At 41.9% G+C, this 17,242-nt stretch overlaps 1 non-coding gene across 1 annotated transcript; it reads left to right on the top strand.

Annotated features, from left to right (window-relative positions):
- Nucleotides 1-14,256: 14,256 nt before the first annotated feature.
- Nucleotides 14,257-14,362, top strand: LOC129157211 (U6 spliceosomal RNA). Its single transcript, XR_008560529.1, has one exon. It is a non-coding gene; the product is annotated as a U6 spliceosomal RNA (small nuclear RNA).
- Nucleotides 14,363-17,242: the final 2,880 nt, after the last annotated feature.

The following is a 17,242-nucleotide window of genomic DNA, read 5'->3' as shown; positions in this document are numbered from 1 at the left end:
ATATAGTATGAGGGAGATGGTCTTAGTGTAAGACTTTGAGCTGAATCATGTTAAAGGTGTGGGACACTCATTTAATCAGTACATCTGCAGTGGCCTCTAGTAGGAATAAATGCCTTGTAAGTCATACTCTGTGTGAAAATTTTCACTGGTGCACCATTTCCAGGTACTAGAAGTTACCCACATCACAGCTGAGCTTCAGGTGGCAGATTTAGGCATTTTATGTCTGGATATTTGCACATCTTGCCTCAAATTGGAAAAAAGCAATGTGGCTTTACCACTAACTTGCAATATGGATGTTTTATCTCCACAAATAACACAAGGCTGGAGGAACTTTGGTCTTGTGGTGGAGTTGCTAATGCTAATGGTTAGCTTCTACTAGCAGCAAAAAGTTCTCTGCTTTTTCCTGGATGCTAAAACAACAACAGCCTTCCCTGTCATGAGCCAAGAAACTAACGCAGGAGATAAGGGTAGGAGACTATTTTCATGTTCAGCCTGCATGAAAAAGAGTGACTGATTATAATCAGGAATAATCATTTAAAAAATGGGTCTTTAGTGTCCCACACCTTTAAGGATTTGTGTGATAAATAAAATTACAAACAATGTCAGAAGAGAAAGGAGATGTAGAACCCCCGTGGGACATGCATGGTATTTCAGCACCAGCATGAGAAGAAAATGGAAACCCCAAATGTTAAAGAGGACTTGGAATAGCTGGACCATTCTTCAACAGCAAAGCTGCTAAAACCGATCAAAATCAAAACCTTGACCCTTCCGCAGAAATCCAGGAGTATCGAAATAAAGTACAAACAAGACATAAAGGATGATAGATCATCATTTATTGAATTTTGGAATAAGAATAATTTAATCTAAATCCGGGATTGTGTTATTGAATAAGAAAATGGTAGAATGCCTTCCCCAGGTCAGGGATGAGGCCCTGATCCAAGTGGAGGAGTTTAAGTATCCCAGGGTCTTGTTCACGAGCGAGGGAAAAATGGAGCTCGAGATCGTCAGGCAGGGTAGTGCTGCATCTTCAGCGATGCGGGCGTTGTACCGGACTGTTGTGGTGAAGAGAGAGCTGAAATGGAATGAAATGCTCTCGATTTATCGGTCAAGCTACATTCAAACCCTCACCTATGGTCACAAGTTTTGGGTAGTGACTGAAAGAACAAGATCATGGATACATCCTGCCATGAGTTTTCTCTGCAGGATGGCTGGGCTCTTCCTTAGAGATAAGATGAGAAGCTTGGTCATCGGGGAGGGGCTCGAAGTAGACCCCCTGCTCCTCCACATCAAGAGAAGCCAATTGAGTTGGCTCAGGCATCTGGTCAGGATGGCTCCTGGACGCATCCTTGGTGAGGTTTTACAGGCAGGTCCAACTTGGAGGAGACCCAAAGGAAGACCCAGCGCTTTGGGATTCCCCCAGAGGAACTGGCCCAAGTTGCTGGGGAGAGGGAAGTCTGGGCCTTTCGGATTAGGCTACTGCGTCCATGACCCGGGTAAGCGGACAAAAATGAATGGATGGAAGGGAGATTGTGGTTTCAGCTCTTGTCGTGTGTCTTACCCATGTATGTCTGATCTCTGAAATGTGTGTACTGAAACTCTAATTTCCCTCTGGGATTAATAAAGTATCTTTGATTGATTTGATGCTCACTAAAATCTACTTTTACTCTTCTATAGTTTTTGTTAGGCAAAAGAGAAAACTATCAGCAGTCAACCACCATATTTTCTCTTTCCAAAGGTGTCTTATGGCTGTGTCATTAAAAACACATATAGTATAATTAAATTTCAGTGCTTGTTGTGCTCAGCTGTGTGGGTTGCAGAATTTATGGTGAATTAATTGAGCTAAGGTGAATTAGGAAAATGTGTTGAGATCAAAGCAGCAAGGCAGGGTTGAAAGGAACAGAGTATCATTCTCTCAAAAGCCAAAGAATACAGTCATGAGATGGTATCATTATCATCACTGTCATCATCATCTTCTCAGGCTCATTTCACTTTTCAAGGACTCGTGTCATCACACAGTCAACTGTATCTACCAACAACTGTGCTAATGTGTGCATAATGTTGCCTGTAGTCATCAAAACATCCCGTTTGCCTCCAACCACAAATATCTTCCCTGATGTCAACAGAGCTTGCCGCGGAGATGTGATGACCTTGAGACTATCTATTTAAGCGTCTGAATGCTTGCACCAGTCCTCAGCCCCCGCTTCGTGTCTCAGAGCTTTTATCAGTGTCACTTGATCCAGAGGAAGAAGAAAGCTTCTACGCAGAGGGTCTTTGTGGTTTTGCAATGCAAGGGGGTGGGATGGAGGGCACTGATGCCTCCACTTTGAAACACTGAGATCAAAACAAGCTCTGCAGGAGGTGGCATGCACATGCATGTTGCATGTTGACAGCTTGATGCTGTTCAGCAAAAGCTGGAAGTGAGCTTATGGCAAAAAAGAGAAATATTTATACATGTCACTAACGTACTGTACCATGGCTAGAACATTTAAGAGGAGCTTCAAAGGTTTGACTTATGAGGAGAAATGTCTTCTTTAAACACAAAACAGAAAATAGGACGAGGTAGAGAAGTAGGAAGAACTACTTGTTTCAGAGAAAAGTCTTATTGGTGTTAAATTATTATTAGTAATCATCTTCGTTTTTCATATTTAACACGGTGTAGTAATTAGATGTTTTTTGTTAACCTTTATTATTAGTATTACAATTACCATACATTGCTGCAAGGCAAAAAGAGGTTGGTATTGTTTTTGCCTTAGCGTGTTAATTTGTCCTATCAGCAAAATATCTCATGAACCAGAACCAAGAATAGAACACGGTCTTTACTGAATGAACATCTACAACTGATAAGGTTAGGAATCAAACCTAGTTCAAGATTATGGTGGTCCAGAAGGCTCAATAAAATGCAAAAACCACAACACAAATACAAACGTTGCAAGTTAATGAGATCCAACAGCATTCGGGGCCATGGGACTTCAGAACGCAATTGCACCTTGCTGTTGTGGTGAGAGGCTAACAACTGTTGGCTCTCATTTATGTTCTTGAAGTAATTCAGGTATTAGCATAGGGTGACCATATTTCCATGTCCAAAGAAGACGACAAGGGCTCTGTGCCTGCCGATGATGTCACACTATGTCAACGCCACACAAACCACATTGCGTCCCATTTTTTCGTGTCTATGTGATAAAATTATCAGATTCTGTCAACAAAGAAGCTCCAAAAACAATGCATATTTATACAGTGTTTGCAAAAAGTGTTAGCACTGTGCCTGCCAAAATCTAATCAAAAGTGTCTGTCTCTGGCAGGACATTTTTGAACCATCATACATGTAAATCTTTGCAAAATGAAAAACATTTGACAGAAATGATAAGAAAGAAATAGATCATTATTGAGGATTATTGTATAAATCTTAAGATTCATCATCAAACATGGAAAAACATCTGAAAACATTTAATATTTTAATAATCTGTAAAGGGTTATTGTGGTTGCTGTTGCCCTGATGCTGTTGCTTTAGGAGATGTGCTGGTTTTGTGATTACATGTTTGGGTTTGTGAGAACTGGAGCAGCAAAGATGCAGCATTATCCCTGCTGTTTGTTAACAATCTATTACTAAACCACTATTGAGAGAAAATATTGTTTTTTCTGCTGCTGTAGTGCTGCAACAATGTTACATCAATAAGAAATTGTCTTACCTTGCCTTTTACTACAGCATCCTCACTGTGCACAGATGAATAAGAATCTGCTGCTGAGATCAGAGACGATCGGATTAACAAAAAAAAGTGACCATCGCAGACTATGTGGAAACATAAAGACAATCCACAGTTAGTGGCTTTGATAAAATTCATGTGATTGGCAGATTTTTGCAAGTTTAGAGAAGAAGCAGGTTGGTCAGCAAGTCCATTGACTGTTATTTTCCATCTAACAATATGTCAGTAATGTCAAAGCCCATCTTAAATTTGCCAGAGACCATCTAGATGATCCAGAGAGGGATTGTAGGAATGCCATGTGGTCAGAGGAGACTAAAATGTAAAAAAAAAAATGCCTTTCACCATGTTTGAAGGGGGAAGAAGGCTGAGTTGCATCCCAAGAACACCATGCCCTCTGTGAAGCATGGGGGCAGAAACATAATGCTTTGGGGCTGCTTGTTTGCAAAGGGGTCATGATGACTGATCAAACTATCATGAGATTTGGGCAAAAAATTCCTTCCATCAGTGAAAATATTGAGGATGAAATGTGGACGGTTCTTTCAGCATTCCAATGATCCCAAACCCTCAGCCATGGCAAGTGGCAACATCAAAAGCATTTCAAGGTCCTGGAGTGGCCTAGTCAGTCTTCAGACCTCAATTCAATAGAGAATCTGTGGGGGGATTTGAAAGTCTGTGTTGCTCAGCAACAGCCTCCAAACATCACAGCTGTAGAGAAGATCTGCATGGAAGAATGGGCCAAAATACAAGCTACAGTGTTTGCAAACCGGGTGAAGACTTACAGGAAATGTTTGACCTCCGTCATTGCCGATTAATGTTACATCACAGGGTATTAAAGTGAACTTTTATTATTGATCAAATACTTATTTTCTATACAATTATAAAATTAATTCTTTAAAAATCATGCAACGTGGTTTGGTGGATTGTTTTTAACATTCTGTGTCATTCTCTCTCTCACAGTTGTAGTGTTTGATGAAAATGACAGACCCTCTCATCTTTTTAAGTGGGCCAACTTGCACAAACGACAGCTGCCAAATATTTTTTGCACCACTACTAGATGGTTCAAAAACAAAACAGGTGGTAAATTTATGTTTTATTGCCAGCATTTTGACTCTCACCTGCAGGTAAAGCCCAGAATAAAAACACAAGATATCTTTAATCAAACTCAAGTGCAGAACTTCCTTCCATAAAGGAGTGCAGCCATCGTTGTTACCTAACATTTTCTTCAGTGATGAGTCAAGCGCCTGCTGTAAGAAAAGTCTGATGCCAGAACTCACCTCTCCTTTTGGCTGCCGGATGCCTTCGATCACTCCCAGCTGTCACATATTCATCTGATTACACACATACACACACACACACACACACACACACACACACACCCACGCACGCACGCACGCACACACACCCACGCACACACGCACGCACGCACGCGCACGCACGCACGCACGCACGCACACGCACACACACACACACACACACACACACACACACACACACACACACACACACACACACACACACACACACACACACACAGACCTACATGCCTGCCATCATCTCCTAGTTACTGCAGCAATGACACTATTTTCACAGTTCCTCCCATGCCAGTTTGTCAAAGTTGTTTCTGACCATTGTGTTCCAGTCACTACCCAAACCTGTTTCCAGCTGTCATCTGTAACTTTTTTTTTTGTCTGTCATTAAAATTACTCAGCCGCTGCTTCCGGCCAGGACTTTGTCAGCGATTGCCTCTCCATCCTGTGCTTTGGACACACTGGATGTGACACACACTAGTGACTGAAAGTAGTAAAACATTTCCTATTACTCATGTTGCCTCCTGTTTCACAGTTGGTCTGTGTTCTGCTGTGCTGCCTTCCTCTTCTGCAGCCCAGTGGAAAGAATTTAGGAGCGGAAATGAAAGGTTAATTGTGCTAAATGGCAAGAAAGTCAGTTCGATTCAGTCTCTATTTTGCTTTTTCATTCCTGATTTAATTAGTTAGTTGTATAAAAATGATTAAATATGACATTTCTGATATGAATACAACCATTCAGATGCACCAAATATGATTTTTTATCCATTCTGGATTGAATAAAAAAATATGTTTCATTATAATGACAAAAACTGAAAGACATAACTTCAGCACTTATTAGACTTTATAAATTGTTAATGTTCTGAACAAGGCTTTTAAAATCATTATTTTGGGGAGAAAATTACTTATAAATGCTTTCTTAAATGTCTTTCTCCATTTGAATCCAACCTCACTACCTCACATGTTTCACATCATAATTTTCTCTGTATGAGAGCTCAGAGAAAATCTAAACTATTTCTGTGTTCTGGAGGCCTAAAATGGATCTTGGGCTTTCCATCGTATTGTTTGACCCTTGGGTTGTCTTATTGATTGAATTTTCATTAACAGGCCATGACTCATAGTAGTTGTAGGCTTGTGAGTGATGAAAGCTGATGGGTGTATTTTTTTAAAGAAAGCTGGAGATTTCTGAGCAGCCACTATCTATTTCTGCTCCAGAGAGGCGTGTTTCAGATAGACGAACTCATTGAAGTAGAGTGGAGGTAGAAGCCTCGGGCCAGTGCGTCTTGATGCTGGCTCTTAACACTGGCAAAATGAAACAGTTGGGGAAGGTGGAGGGTAGGTGCCACTCATCAGGCAATACTTCACCATCTTCTTATCACCAAAAGCAGCCTGTGGCCGGGGGGGCCCACACAGATGAGAACTTTGGTGGTGCTGAGGCTGGAGGCTGAGAAGCAGAGCATGCTCATGCAGTGAATGATGTATGATGAGGCTGGACAAACCTAATTCTAAACAGGCTCAAAATGCTGCAAATCAAGGAGGTTCTTTTGAGTTAAACGTTTCAGGCTTGTGAGTCTACAACAGAGTGTGGCTTGTTTTTCAGTGGGGTGAAAGGTTAATTGTCTCTCCGGCAGTCTCCAGAGTAGACTGTTGTGTGCTGCAACCAAATTGTGTTTCGTGGTGATGGTGCTGTAATTCTGCCTCAGTTGCTCTTCTCTGTGTCTTGGTTTGTGTGATGTCATGGGAGGATGTTACCAATGGTGCTTCAATAGTGTGTTGACCAATTTCCAAACACATCTGCTCAATTAAACCTGAGAACCTTCAGATAATTACCTCACTTTCCTCTGGCTTCAGCTGAATAATCAATTCCAGCAGGATGGGAATCAGACCAGTGGATGGTTCTTCTTTCATTGGGGGTGTGTGGCATCCAGTCCCAGCAGGGGTTGGGAGGGGGGGACAGATTACAGTCAGAAACATTAGCTTTTGTTTCATGTGTCTAGGTTGTTTGTTTATACACGTGAAATGCACAAAATACAGCAAATAACAAAGTTCAACAAATCACACACACACACACACACACACACACACACACACACACACACACACACACACACACACATGTCCGCACGCGCGCGGGCCCACACACACACACACACACACACACACACACACACACACACACACACACACACACACACACACACACACACACACACACAGGAAGAGACAGAGCACCCAGCAGAACCCTTACAGGGCAAAGACCATAAAAAGTCCTGTTGTCTCTCCCTTCTTACAAAAAAATAAATTTTAATCAAAAAATCATTCATAATATTAATAAATAATATAAAAACTCAAGTATGTCAATACGTTTTTCTTAATAGAAAGAAAATCCTCTTTCAAACTCCCTTCACTTTTACAGTTTTTTTCTAATTTTCTCCTTTTCATTTTCTAAACCAGGGGTATTCAATTCCCGTCCTGGAGGGCCGGTATCAGTATGTTTTAGTGGTTTCTCTTCTCCAGCACATTTGATCCAGAGGTTGAATCACCTGTGCAGCAGCTTGTTAGGCTCTGCAGAAGCCTGTTAATTACCTGCTGGTTGAAATCAGGTGTGTTGTAACATGCTGGATACCGTCCCTCCAGGTCTGGAACTAAATACCCCTGCTCTAAACTCTGAACTCATTTTTCGAACCATACATCCATCCATACTCTTCCACTTTTCCGAGTTCGGGTCACGAGAGCAGCAGCCTAAGCCACTTGCGCCAGCTCCTCTGGGGAATCTTTGGTGTGTTCTTGCTGTGTCTTTGTAAATCCATGCTTTCGTTCTTTTTTAAACACATTAAATAACATTTCACAATACAAACTAACAGAAGCAGAAGAGAGCATATTAAAGAAAGGTTTAAACTTTGCAGTCACACCAAAAGAAATACCATATGATGAATTTATTGTAGCAACAGAATTAGCATGTCAACAGATCACAGATGAGGGAAAGAAAGCAGAACTCAGAAATAACGTAGTTGGGATATTAAAAAACAGCCAAATTCAACACAGCAATATTACAAAAGAAGAACAATCAGCCATGACAGCTTTATCCAAAAATGAACAGATAATTATTCTACCGGCAGATAAAGGAAGAACCACAGTAGTTATGGACAGAGAAAAATATAAACAACAGATGAAACAGATGCTAGAAGACAAAAATACATATGAAATACTTAAAAAAGATCCAACAGAAAACATTAAGAAAAACATGAAAAAATTACTGAAGCCACTGCACGAAAAAGGCAAAATAACAGAAAAAATGTACAAACACTGGATTCCCACAGCAAACATAACACCAAGAATATATGGAACACCAAAAATACATAAACAAAACACCCCACTTAGACCAATAGTTGACAGCATAGGTACACCAACATACAACATGGCAAAAGATATCAGCAGAATCATCAGCCCGTTATTAGGAAATACAGACCAACACTGCAAAAATAGTATAGAATTGGCAAAAGAACTAAAGGAAATTACAATAGAAGACAACGACATACTCATCTCACATGACGTCACATCTCTGTTCACAAAAACACCAACCCAAAAAACCATAGACATAGTAGTTAACAGAATCAGACAAGACAAAACTTTACACAAAAGGACAAACCTCACAGCAGATGACATAGCACAACTGATAGGACTGGTAGCTAACTCCACTTACTTCACATACGACAACACTATATACAAACAACTGGAAGGCTTCGCCATGGGTAACCCGTTATCAGCCACCCTGTGCGAGTTTTTCATGGAAGACCTGGAACAAAAAGCCATAGCCACCGCCCCCCCAAACTGCAAAATAAAACTATGGAAACGCTACGTAGACGACATACTGGAAATCATACCAAAAGGTCAAACAGAAACACTAACACAACACTTAAATAATATTGAAGACACGGGCAACATAAAATTCACTTATGAGTTAGAAACAGAAGGCAGCATAGCATTTATGGACATGAAAATCACCAGGCAGACCGACGGGACCCTAAACATAAACACATACAGGAAACCAACACACACAGACCAATATCTATTATGGACATCAGAACACCCCACCATACACAAAATGTCAGTAATCAGAACATTATATCACCGAGCAAACATAATAACAGAAGAGAGAGACCGTAAACAAGAGGACAAACACATACAACACGCTTTAAAGACCTGCAGATACCCGACATGGGCAATAAACAAAGGAAAACAACAAACAAAAACAGAAAGCAAAGAACAACCCAAAAAAAGAACCAGAAACCCAGAAAGACAAGAACCAAAACCAGTGATAACCCTACCATACATCAGAGGCATAACGGAAAAAATAAGAGCAACAATGAAAAAACACAACATAAACACACCAACAAAGCCATACACAACAGTTAGAAACACATTAGTACACCCAAAAGACAAAATATCAGCTGGACAAAAATGTGGAGTCATCTACGAAATCCCATGCAAAATATGCAATAAAACATACATAGGAGAAACCGGACGCCAACTCAATACACGGACAATAGAACACAGAAAGGAGTGCGAGAAAGAGGCAAATCGTAAACACACAAGAGCAGCAAAAGAAGAAGCAGAAAGTACAATAAAAAAGTCAGCCGTAACAGATCATTGCTTAAGAGAAAACCATATAATGGACTGGGACAGCACACGGATCATAACCACTGAACAACAAAAATACAAAAGATGGATCAAGGAAGCAATCGAGATAAGGAGACGTGGATGTGGGACCATGAACAGGGACGACGGAGTTTACACGCTGGACCACGCATGGGACTGCATCGTCGGAGAGGGGAGAGCGGGCAGTAGAGGGCGACAACGTCCTCTGCTGCCCGCAGATAAACGGAGAAGGAAGTGACGCGCCACCATCAGCGTCAGCCTGAAGAAGCCGGCAGCTGTCGGCGAAACCGTAGCTACAAACAAGTAAACAAAACTGTTTCTGTGTTTAAAAAAGAACGAAAGCATGGATCCTCTGGGGAATATCCAAGGAGTACCCTAGCCAGGCGAGAGACATACTCCCTCCAGTGTTTCCTGGGTCTTCCTTTAGGTCTCATCCCAGTTGGACGTGCTCGGAAAACCTCACCAGGGAGGCATCCTAACTCAATGCCCAAGCCACTTCAACTGGCTCCTCTTGACGTGGAGGAGCAGTGGATCTATTCTACTCTTCCTGGACGACCAAGCTTCTCACCCTATCTCAAAAGGAGAGCCCAGACACCCTGCAGAGAAACCTCATTTTGACCGCATGTATCTGCAATCTCGTTTTTTCGGTCTCTACCCAAAGCTCATGACCATAGGTGAGGGTAGGAACGTAGATCAACCGGTAAATCGAGAGCTTCGCCTTCCAGCTCAGTTCTCTCTTCACCATGACAGATCGGTACAACGCCCTCATCACTGCAGACGCAGCACCAATCCGTATATCGATCTTGTGCTCCATCTTTCCCTCACCCATGAACAAAGACCCCGTGATACTTAGGGTGTTTCTCAATGCCAAGGAACCTTGCCTTGATGTATTGGCCCCACCCCGGTTGCCTAGGAGATATGTCATCGGGAGCTGCCAAGACGTGTTCCAATGTTCCTGTTCTACCGAGGCGTGTGCTCTCCGTTTGTTAGCCGTTTAGCTAGCTGAGCAAGGATACACGAGAGGTGTCTTCATGGGCGTCACACCCGTGGGGGATGTGGGGGTTTCAACACCCACACTTTTCTTATTGAGATCATTCAACACCCACACTTTTCCAGCCGTTTTGCTCACCTCCACACATGTCTGGTTTTTCTACGTCGCACTCACTCTGTTTGCCTCATCTCCTTCTTCCCCTCCCTCTTCTGACAGCCGATGTCGGCTTTCAAGGAGAGCAGGAGAGGGAGGGAGGGAAGAGCTTGACTGAATTCATAATTTTCCATCTTGACATTAGCTGTACAAAGTCTGAGTTTGATAAAGTGAAGAACAACAGTTTGCAGAGGTTTATAACAGGCGCGGCGCCAGATTTTCATTTTTGGGTGGGACACGGTAATTCTGGACGGGCCTTAATAAGCAGTGACTTAAGAGAAGCAGGCAGCTCACGCAAGAAAATTTCATTTAAAAAGACGTCATAAATGTGTTCCCCCGTCATTTTTATTTCTAAAATATGAAGTAAAAACTCCCAATTTAACTTTCATTCATTTTTCATTAATAATTAGTCTACACCCGTGCGTTAAGTGGACCGGCACCAGAATGCATTACCTGCGCTTCTAATATTTACCTCTTAACGTAGGACTCTTTCATAAGGGTACATGCACACTGGTGTCACACCCTGTCCTGTCTTCTCTCAGGTTTTAGTCTGTGTCTCCGTTAATTGCTCCCACCTGCCTCTTGTTTCCCAATCACCATAGCTCCCACTCCTCGTGTATTTAAACCCTTTCTGTTCTGTGTTCCATGTCGAGTCATTGTTTCAGTGTCCAGCGTGTGTGTTCAAATAAACTTATGTTAAACAGACTTACCTGTTTGCCTTTTTCCTCCCCGCGTTTGGATCCTCATCTGATCACCGCTCCACTCACCAGGCACGCACGTTCGTGACAACCGGTGGATTTTACGGTTATTCCTACAGTTGTTATTCAGGGGGCAAAATCGCTGATGTTTTTGAAAAAAAAAAATCCATCTTCCAGTAAAAGCAAAGCATCCAGCCCACCTCTCCAAATGTGTAAAATGTGCATCACAGCCGCTGGGCGCACCGTGCGCACCGTCAGCTACGTCAGCCCAGACAGGAGCAGAGAAAATGGAGAAAGAATAGAGGATAATTCTGTCTGGATGTGGATGGAGATTACATTTTACAGCAGCCTGATCATCATTTAAATACATAACCCATCACCTGTCTTCTAGTCCACGCTATCAGCATTATTTTAATTGGTGGATGAGCGTTTGTGTGTGTGTGTGTGTGTGTGTGTGTGTGTTTTTTCCACTTCAAACACTGGTCTAACCAACCAGACCAGCGTGTCCAGTAACATGTTAATGTTACAGTTAAACAGTTTCACTTCATGTAGGCTAAGAACATTTCACCTGCCGTGGCCCGACCGCTTCTGCTCCACATAAACTTTGTGTGTGATCAAATGTCTCTACAGGTGCTTTCTGAGCTGAAGAGGCTATTCTGCCTCAGACAGACTGGATGTGTCATGCATCTCCATATTGGAGACGGGAACAAGCGGTATTCAGCCAAAGTTTCATAATCAGAGAACATTTTTCCAAGTGACACATCCCTCAGAGAGACCGGGTTTTCAGACCACTTCAGTGGTAGGAAATCTTTTTTTTTGTGTGTATGTCCTGTCTGGCTGTGAAGCAAACAGAATTGATGTCTGAATGCTGGTGACAAGACTTACAGATTTACTCTCAGGTGGAGCATCAAAGCGTCTGCTTTTAAAGTCACGCCTGATACTTAAAACTTTATTGTTATTGTTTTTGAATGATTTGTAATTCCAACCGGACACGGAGACAGAGGTGAAAGAGAAAGGAAGAGACAAGGGGGGAGGGCACAAAAATAAACAATAATGAACAAGAATCTGCTTCGAGGCCTGCAGAAAGAGGGAAGAAAAAAAAGCAAGAAAACAAAAAAAAAAGGACACAACAACATACAACAAGATCAAGTTATCACTGTGTCAACTTGATGAAGAACTATATAATCAACATTGTTTAACTGAACAATCACACGATAATAAATCACAGTGCATTAAGTGCCTACCATAGCCTTAAGACCTGTGTTGAACGTGCCCAAGTCCATACTTATGAGAGCACCATGTGAGCACCTGTGTGTGTACACATGCTTGTTTATGTAAGGTTTCTCTATAGGAGCGTCCAATAGAGAGTGTGAGGGGCCACAGATCTGCCCCCTAAAGATGTGCAGGAGATGGAGGGAGCTCTAAGTCCCAGAGATCCAGGAGCTGCCCAAGAGCACAGGAACCCCAGGGAGACTGACCAGAAAAGCCCCTGCCCCCCTCGAGAGGCACAGAGAATCGCCCCGGGGGGCCACAACCAGCAGCTGGCAGAGTCCCGGGAGATATCGGCGGCAAGCCCACAGGCCCGCCCGCAGCCTCCCACCCCCTAGCCGGCCAAGCCCGGGATCCAGGGGCAACCACCCCTGATGGGGACCCAGCAGAGCCCAGGGACCCAGATCCCACCAGGAATCCACCGGGATTGGTCAGGCAGATGCCAAAAATTCTTAAACTCCCTGACCCGGGAGCCACGACCCAGGCAGACCAAGGCACCGCACTCCACACCAGGTGTGGCAGGGAGAGGGGAGACGAAGATTTATATCACCAAAAGAAGACCCAGGAGAAGGGAGGAGTCATGGCCCCACCTGACATACACAGTCATACACAAACATGTCAACACACAAACAACAGTCAAACACACACACACACACACACACACACACACACACACACACACACACACACACACACACACACACACACACACACACAATCTTTTGAATGACTAATTTAACTACATTGAACTGCTTTAGTAATAATTTAATCTCTTATTCTGGAGTAAAATAAAGAAACAAGCTAAATCATCACATATCTGTGGCATCAAGAAGCAACTTCTGAGTTCAAACACAGGGATGGAGCACAATGTTTACACCTGAACAGTATCAGGATGTTTTATCTCACAGAGGCCTGCAGGTCTTCTGTTTTATGAGCAGAGCGCTGATAATCCGCTTGCTATAAGTGCTAAACGTTATTTTGCTGCTTCCATGCGGAGCGGTAGAGAAACACAATTCAAACACGGAACCGAGTGCGGCTACCAAACCGAGCAGATTTCTGATGACGTCACACTGGTGCGCGAAGGTGCGGGATCTAACACACAGGAGAGGAGCGAGAGAGGAGGTGAACAGCGAGTTGAGGAACTGAACTGATGTCTTTGAGCTAAAGTGTACACCCCCCCCCCCCCCCCCCGCCCCACGGTTTAGACGCGGCGCTCATGCAGGTGTCTCTTTCTGTTCCGACGCTGCTACACGTAATATTTTTAATTTATTAAGCCTATAATTTGTTTTTACTCAGTAACAGATATGATTTAAAATGTAGCGAATTACAATTCCTTTTTAAAAACTTACTCAAGTATAAGTAAAAGTACAGCTTTTAAAAACAACTTAAAAAGTATAAATTTACAAAAAAGCTACTCAATTACAGTAACGTGAGTAAATGTAATTTGTTACTTTCCACCTCTGCTTTTGGGAAAGCCTTGTATCTTCAGACCTCAAAGGACATATGCCCAATAGGAATCGATACAGAGAAGATTAGCAAGGTGCCCTGTGTGATGACACACAAAATCGTGATGCGTTTCCCTTTTTTTGATGATAAAATATTTACTATTGATGACACTGTGGCTTTCATATTCATGCTCCTCCAATCCAACAGTAAAGTTCCTTCTCCAAAGATGTGTCAATATCCCAAACGAACTGCAATCCACAGAAGCTGCTTTCTGCAATTCTCCTGTGGTGTGGTTCCTTTACTCACACTTTAAGTTGTGAGCACAGACACAGCGCTGAACACCAGCAAAGGGCAGGAGGAGCAAGAGTTTTCACAAGTTCAGCCTATCACATATTGAGTGAATGTGAGATTTAAACACACACCAGAAGTTTACGTACACCAATAGTAAGATACATTTTTCCACACCGTCGGAAGCTAAATCAGACCAAACCTTTATTGTTTCATGTCATTTGGAAAGATTATCATTACTTTATTTGCTAAGGAAAAAGTCACATATTTCTTTATCAGTGTTTGTTTAACAAGTTGTCCCAGAGATTAACAGGTTAGTGTTGAAAATGTGCTAAATGACCCCAGAGCAAAAGTCAAAGATGTCAGCATCTGCTCCTTCTCCTTCTGAAGTGTTCTGTCCCTCCTTGTTCAATGTTTATTGGACTCACCTGCCCCTTGTTATCCTACCCACCTGATTCCTGATTACCCTCAGGTATTTAAACCCTCTGTTTGTGCTTGTCTTCCTGTAGTCACCCTACCTACCTTTATTCATGTGAAATAGTTATTTGGCCTGCCTCCTCTTCCTGCTCGCCTGCATTTGGGTCTTATTACAACCATCACTATTCATGATAAAAGAACTTGAAAAGATGCTGACCAAAGCTGGTGAATTTTCCATGGGGGCACTAAGGCGTCACCCTACCTGATGGGAAAATAAATCAAAAAAGTAAAATTGACTGTATTACATTAATATATTTACTAAAACTCTGTCAGTTTTGCTTGTGTATCCCTTCATGCTTCTTTTTCATCAGCTGTCTTTCATCAAACAATACATTTCCTCCAAAAGACACTCTAATATCTCTCTTGGGGTGCTGGTAAAAGTGCCCCTGAATTGCAGGTTAACGATTTCACTAGGAGAACAGGAGAAATTTTGGCCAATCAGCATTGCTGAATGAAAATCTTCTGGGGTCTGGGCGATAGTGCCCCTGCTGCAGGAAAAGCAGAAAACCTCCTGAAAGACCCTCCCACCCTGGTTATATCCAGGTCCAGATGCTACCATCAGGAAGGCGCTACACAGTGGCCATGTTCCGCACTTCCACACTCTTTCCCCAAATGCCATTAGAACTTTTAATTAGAATATGTAACTAAGTAAGTAAGTAAAGTTTATTTATATAGCACCTTTCACAGATATAAATCACAAAGCGCTGTACAACATGAGTAAAATCAGGGCAAATACCTCAAACCAACATGCAGTCTGAGGTACACTAAAGCCTGATTTAACAATTGTTCTATTTTTCAAGTCATTATTCTTGTAGCTGCCATCTCCAAAACGTTAGTTGATTTCCATCATCAATTATCTTAAAAGAAGCTAAATAAAAAAAAAGAAAAAAGAAAACATGTGAAACATGTTGAATCTGATGCAGACATTTTTTTCCATTGTCACCCGCCCCTTTGAACCCCACTAAACCACCAGTGAATTGACCTAAACTCTACTCTGCAGACTGATGACTTCAGAGGGATTGTACTGTATTTGATTATAACATATTTGTCAGTTGTTTTTTCTGTCCCTGCATCACAATCGACCTCCTTTAAAAGCTTAACGAGCAAATAGAACATTTTATGGGGAAATTTATCGAGCTGAAAGGGAAACGTGAGACACATTTGATAGTTGTGTTAGGCAATCAGACTGAGAGAGACAATCGATAGGAACAATAAATAATCTTCACAATTAAATTTACTCGAGTCTTTTAGATTTTATCAGCCAATAAATGAATGATTATCCTAGATACCAGCTTTGTTGTACTGTAACAAAAAAGTGTTTTTTATCAGAGAATCTACACTCTGCAGAAATTAAAGCAATATGAAAACAGTAGCCATTGTGACAACTGGAGTTTATTTGCACTGGACCCGTTGCCATGGCAGCCTTGCTTCAATTAATCCAATAACGGCTGATAAGTTTGAAACGAGGAGCTGGTAGTAAGGAAATGTGTCTTTATATTATTGAGAGGAGGGTTAGGGTTAATGAATATTTTCCTCTGCTGAGTTTGCTTAATTTGATCTCATCTGCAGCACAAATGCAAGATATCACTAGACATAGCAAAATGTTGACATTAAAAGTCCTCACAAGTACAGAAGAGGACTTTTTTATGAGGTTTTTACTGTGTAGCTGCAAGGCTGAAGTCAACTGCTCCAAACTTTATTTTTTCAAAGCAATTTCTAAAAGAAATAATGATGATTTAAAAAAGCAATAATTTTCCTTTAGAAATGGAGTGTCTTCATGCTGCATGCATGATCTTTGTGCCCAAGCTTTTGAGATAATCAATTTTCACCCTTCAGACACAACTATGTACAATTCCCATGGATATGTTTATTTCATTCAGTTTAAATAAGATTACGGCTCAGCAGAGTGACCTTTGAAAATATCCGTGGCAAATCCATTTCTTGATGCATCGCTTAGTAACACGAAGCAGATTTTGGCCCTATTTCCTGTAATTTACCATGCTGCTCTGAGCCAAGTAATGAAGTATTTTTGTGTGGTTTACTTAGACAATTTACAAATTTGATTTTGTGTTTTTCTGCTTGTCCTCAAGCGGTGAAACATGAGAATTCATAATTTGGTGACAGCAGTAACAGTGGCAGAGTATCAGTCCATTTTCTGTCTTGTTTTGCCTGATCAGAAAGTCATTCAGCCACCACTCTGTGTGTTAAAGTACAATAAGGAAGAATTGTACAGTGAAATGATCTCAAACCAGTCAG

This window comes from Nothobranchius furzeri, chromosome 3, assembly GCF_043380555.1.
Source record: "Nothobranchius furzeri strain GRZ-AD chromosome 3, NfurGRZ-RIMD1, whole genome shotgun sequence".
Lineage (NCBI taxonomy): Eukaryota > Metazoa > Chordata > Actinopteri > Cyprinodontiformes > Nothobranchiidae > Nothobranchius > Nothobranchius furzeri.
Note: the sequence above shows the minus strand (reverse complement) of the source record. Positions and strands in the feature narration are given on the sequence as shown.